This window comes from Podarcis pityusensis (genome assembly GCF_964106645.2).
Source record: "Podarcis pityusensis genome assembly, chromosome: 5".
In the NCBI taxonomy this organism is placed as follows: Eukaryota; Metazoa; Chordata; class Lepidosauria; order Squamata; family Lacertidae; genus Podarcis; species Podarcis pityusensis.
Window position 1 is genome coordinate 68,582,113 of NC_138032.1, and position 6,262 is coordinate 68,588,374.

Consider the following 6,262-nt stretch of genomic DNA (forward strand, 5'->3'; position numbering starts at 1 on the left):
CAAAAATGGCTGTACTCTGTGGAAAAGCTGCTTCTGACGCAAGCCCCTCTTCTTCTGTGTTGCGACTTCTCTTTCATACCTTAAGCCCCATTGTTACCGAACACGTGTGAGAAGCCCATGCACACCAAGTCGGCCACTTCATTTTTCACACAGAGAGTGGTCAGTTGCATGTCACAGAATATTAGTAGCTGTTCAGTCTGTTACCAGGCCAAATTCAATGTGTTGCTATTGGTATATAAAGCCTTTAAAAGCTTGGGACCAGTTTACTTTATGTTTAAATTCCACATATAATCTGTTAAAATAATAATCTCCTTTCCTCCCTCTGTCTTTACCCTCCCCTTCAACTTCTCGCTGACCACCTGCCTGCTTCCTAGAACCGGTAGGAAGATGGCCTCAATAAAAGATTACAAAGCTCTTTCAGAATTAAAAGGGCCGTTTATAGGAGGTCGTTGATGAGCCCAGGAGAGTAGCAATATGGTAATAAGAAAATGAAACTACATTTGCCCACTGCTATCAGGGCAGCCTGGAAGAAATGTCAGCTTCAGGAGGGCAAACCCACAGCATTAAAAAAATCAATGAAGGTTTTGGCCATTAACTTCAACAGAAAGCAAATTACATGTAAGAACACAAGGAGTCCATTCTTTTGCTGTTGAAAAAGCAATAGAGCAAAGGAAGAAGATTTTGATCACCTGGTTAAGAACAGACAGTTCTTTCACTGCCTTCCTCTGCCACTCTGGTCAAGCTGACCTGGACTTCATTGTGCCTCTTAACTGAGCTCTGGGAAGCTGTTTGTGCAGAACTCCCCTGGGTGAGTCATGGGTGATAGATTCAGTAGTCCTGTCTTCTGTTCCTTACCTAACAAGGAACCTTTGTGTTTCATTTAAGGCTAGAGGCAGCTGCTGCTGGATTTTCTATTTTCAACAATGTGGAACCGTCCACTATGCATTTCTTTGTCCCACATCAAACCTCGGCAGGTTTCAGGTTGCACCTTGAAACTAGATAAGCCTAAGCTTGACATACCTTACAATTAAAAGCACATCAAAAATGTAGGTTTTTTTGGGGGGGGAGCTGTGGTTTTAAGGGTGCTAGGAGCTATAGCTCTGTGAGGGGTTGGAGCCCACACTGTACATTTACCAAAATTAGAAAGCTGCCTAGCAGCATGATATTTTGGCACCTACAGAAGAAATTTTGGTTTAATAAGGCTTTCTGGAATATCAATCATATAGCTGCTGAAACTGAGGCTGCTAAAGAGGCCAGAAACCATCTTGGCTGTGTGTCCTGGAAGAGCTGCTCCCTGCCTTGCAGGCCTTTTCGACCTGGCTTGGGAGGGTAGGGGGCTGGACTACAGCTACAAAACCTTAAACTGCTGAACAGACTTTTGGGTTGAAGTATTGTTTTTCTGGGGAGGGGGGTGTTGTCGTTGATGTCTTGTATCTTTATTTTAGATTTTGTTGTGACTTGGGTGGAAATTGTTGAGTTGAGTTTTGTTTTGTTTTAATGTTTTATTTAATGTTTGACTGGTTTTTTTTTGTTATGTTGTAGTTATGAAAGACAGGAGTGCCTGGCGTGCTCTGGTCCATGGGGTCACGAAGAGTCGGACACGACTAAACGACTAAACGACCAAACAACAACAAAAAGCCGCCTTGAGTATGATTTAAACTATGGAAAGGCAGCCTACAAATAAAATTACGTATGTAAGTTTTTAAAGATTGCAGGAATGTAGAATTTAGTTTGTAGAAATTGTTTTATTTGTTTTTATAATGTATTCATTTATTTTAGATCATAAAGCAGTTTCTAAATTTGTTAAATACATCTGTCTAGAAGGGGCTTTGTGGAATTCCATTGCACCAGCTGTCTAACAGACAACACTTATTTCCACAAGTAATGTCTGTTTGTCTACGGTTGTTTTTATGGAAGTATTTCACATCAAGTCTTATCTCTGTTTACTCCAGTGCACTATCAACTGCTGAACAGATGAGTATACAATGGTCAGCCATTGTTTACCAGGCTATTAAATGTAACTTTGAGACTCTGTAAGGGACATGTGCCACTATTTTTGTCCTCATAGGGGCACAATTTCTCTAAACACCAATTAATAATTCACTTGTATGCCAATTATCCCAACTCCTCATTATGCAGGAGCTCAATTATTCTTTGCTTTTGCAGCAACCCTATTAAAACTATATTATTGTAGGTGAGGTCTGAGTCATATTTATAAGGTCAGAGAATGCACAGTAGTAAACTTAACGCAAGGCGGTTTTAATGTGCTGTCTTATATTTAGAGGGATGCAGAATAACTCTTGTTTTTAGGAAGCAGCTCAGCCGTTACTCCAGATCATCATACTGGAAGAAACTGAAACTTAAGTAGGCAACACATTTATGTAGCACAAAAAAACTTTCCAGAATTAACTGCATCATTAATAAAGATACGTATAGCATTTCCACTAGCTGTAATAGTCTCTAGGTAGCAAATTTTGAACACAGCACCATCTGGTGGTTGTTTGCCAATCTTACACTGCACACTCCCTTATTTGATAGAAACTTTTAACAGCAACTACAAGGGCATTTTTATGATTGACAAAGAGCAAGTGCTGATCTCTCTGCTAGGATGTACAGGAGCAGGAAGCTTGATCTCAAACAGAAAGTACCACATTGGACAGTTAATTCTCCTAGTAGAAATACCGTATCTGTGTCCATGTAGCAATAGAATTGGCACAGGGAGGAATTGTCTAGTCAAGGTAGGCCATGCCCCTTGACCTTTTTGAATAGCTTGTGGGCAAGTATGTATTAACAAGGAACCCTGTGACATGTGCTTGCTCCCGGACTGTGGCAAAGGTGTGGGGGTCAGTGGGAATGCCATCTCCGTGGAACCTACCATTTTCTTAATCACCACACAGCAGCTGTGTTAATGTAAAGAAGAAAACAAGGAATGCAAACAAACAAAAACCCACAATGGAAAATCTTCAGTCAAAGTACAGATAAAGTATTAATAAGTCCCGGATTTACATATAAGCTAAACAAGCTATAGCTTAGGGCCCCACTCTCTTGGGGGCCCCAAAAAAATTTAAAGGGAAAAAACCCGGATGTATATTTCCAAAATATAAGATAAAAAACAAATAAAATGGCTTTAGAGACCTATTAGGTCCATAAGCGACCATATAGCATACATTCAACACAAAAAACAGTGACAATTTGTTGTTGACAAAGGACAGCTGGACATATAAAGGGCCCCATTACCTTCAGTAGCTTAGGGCATCATCAAACCTAAATCCGGCCGTGAGTATTATCTACTTAAGTAGAAGCACTGAATCAGGGTGACCCAAATATGGGATACTACTGTTGTGAGGGTTATACCAGCAACTGATGGAGGTGTGCTGCGGATGCATTTGAGACATGCCATTGTTGGCGTATTGGATAAAAGAACAACGGGTTGTATATATGAGTGTTTGAGTGTGCTCTTCTGAGCTGATGAACTGAATTTTCCAACAGCTACATTGCAGTGCTTTTTTTTCCTAAAGAAAATATTTAGGGGTGCTCTCATTTTGACTCAAGAAAATCACCATTTTAAAGATCAGATAGGGGGAAATACAGTAAATGGAGAAAAGTACAGATTCACAAAATGTTTAGGGGTATGCGTACCCCTGCATCCCCCCAGAAAAAACAACAACACTGGCTACATGTGGTGATGCTGACCAGGCCAGTCTTTCCACTTTTTGACCGTTCTCAGCTGAGTTAGCAAGAACGTGGCAACCTGTCTGTTCCACGGCATCATTTACCACACATTGAAAAGATCTGTGGTTAATGTGCAGTTCTGCTCACTCTGCTTAATGCAAACAAGTCAGACCCCAAAATGGACACAAGAATGAGAGACACTGCAAGTAGATCCCACTTGGTAGGCAGGTTGCGTGTACCAACCCTAAATCAGATGAAAACGCTGTGGGTTTTAGCACCCTCATGGCAGCAGGTGGAATTTATTGCACCGTGACCATGACTGCAATTTCACAATGGACTACAATTACCATCAAAACAGAACAGGCTGAAGGAGATCACCAATGTCATCTTGATTCTCCAAAAGGGAGGGAAAACCCAAACATCTTTATTGTAGAAGGAAATAATAAATCAGTTCTGAAAACCATGCATGCATGTGGCAATAAGGGTAATAGGGGACTCAAAAGAAAAACTTGCATCTGCTGTATTTCCCACAGTGAGATTATCTGTAAATTCCTTTCTTGCAGAAAGATAAAAAGGATTTAAACAAGTATGTAAAGCAGTTTTAGTAGTGTTTTCTCCCAGGTAGCTAGATTATGCCAAACTTCCACCAGAGTATAACAATAAAATAATGAACAGGGTGGTGATACAAATGTCTACTGCAATTGACACAAGGTAGTATTATCTTGTGTCGAAAACAACCACCAGAGCAGAAATCTTTTCCATGTTAACATTTTTCCTTCACCTTTGTAGTCCGTTTTTTAGAGAAGCACCACCATTCCCACTTCTGAGAAGTCATCCTTGAACTTCATTCTTTCTCCTTTCTTCAAGATTATTTTTTGGGGGGTGGGCTGGGGGGTTGTAAATACTTTGTAAACTGTTTTTTTTCCCATTGAGATCCAAAGTTATGGCAATTAAGATACATTAGTGGCACTCCACAGCTCCTGTATTTCCCACTGGCAAAAAATTTAGAGGTTTAAACATTCATTCCCTCTGAAATAGTGCATGCTGTGCTGTCCTGCGGGCTACTGCATCTGAAATGTATAGAAATCAAACTTCCACTAAGAATCAGAAGAGCTGTAGTAAGGGAAACAGCAGGGGACTTTCCAACAATTCTTAGATTTCTAACTTGTCTGAACAGGTTGCACTTGAGCTGGTGTGTGTGTGTGTGTAGAGGAAACCAAAGTATTTGCTTCTACACTCTGGTAAAGCAGTCAACTAGTCCTTGACCAGGCTCACTGATTTAATAGAGATGTTGAGCAAGCTGGACTCAAGTTTCCCAAAACCCCTTGGCCAAGCGTTCGTCACAGTCAGATGTTGAGGCATACCTCTAGGTAGTTCAAGATTGGGGTCTGTTTTATTTACATCTTTGTTTTTTATTTCCCTTTTGTGTAAATCCCCCTGGGATAGAGATGATAGATAGATAGATAGATAGATAGATAGATAGATAGATAGATAGATATAGATAGATAGATAGATAGATGATAGATAGATAGATATAGATATATTGTTACTGAAGGTCAATGGGAAAATATCTTAAAGTTTCGTCAAAAAAATCATTCAAATTTTAAGAGGGTAAAATAGGAACAGGTTTCTTACAATAAACGTGTAGATCTGTTCTGCCTCCATGCTGCTCTGGTAAGAAAAAACACGAGGAAAACAGCAAAATGTGCTGTTAGAAGCACACACACATTGCACAGGAATATGCAATTTTCCATTTGCCACACTTTTCAGCTGCTACTCCTAACTTAGTAAAAACGTAATCTTAAACTGCTTCTCCCTGTACAATATTCCAGAAATCTAGTCCTCCTTCAGCTCCTTGACAAGCACTACTTCTTTTGTTCTTGTCATTTTCCACCTCGACTACTATGGCCCCCTCTTCCCTGCCTTTCTGTTGTAGCAACTTAACTCTTCCATTCACAAGTAGGGTAGGATTACTATCTGAAGGCAAATGACACAGCCACCTTGCTAAAGTTAAGTGGGTCTGGTCAGTGCTTGGGAGAAGAGGAGGAGTTTGGATTTGATATCCCGCCTTTCACTCCCTTTAAGGAGTCTCAAAGCGGCTAACATTCTCCTTTCCCTTCCTCCCCCACAACAAACACTCTGTGAGGTGAGTGGGGCTGAGAGACTTCAAAGAAGTGTGACTAGCCCAAGATCACCCAGCAGCTGCATGTGGAGGAACAGGGAATCAAACCCGGTTCACCAGATTACGAGTCTACCGCTCTTAATCACTACACCACACTGGCTTCCTGGGAACCCTTTGTCCACTGGCTTCAAGTTATATAAAAGAAAGGGATGTATATGTAATAAATGAAAACCAAAACTGCCTCAAAAATCACCTCTCATAATTCTTTACCAGGCATACGGCTTACTTCCTTAAGGGTGACCGTTCACTGACAAAAGGAATCTGTCAGTAAAACTGAGAAGCAGGTGTTTTTTGGCAATTCCCCCTCCACAGTGCAGTCCCCTTCACCCCTGTATATCTGCTCCAGAGTTGGGAGCCCTTCCAGAGAAGATTTTAGGGGGTGCTGGGCACTTCAAGGAGGAGGATGAA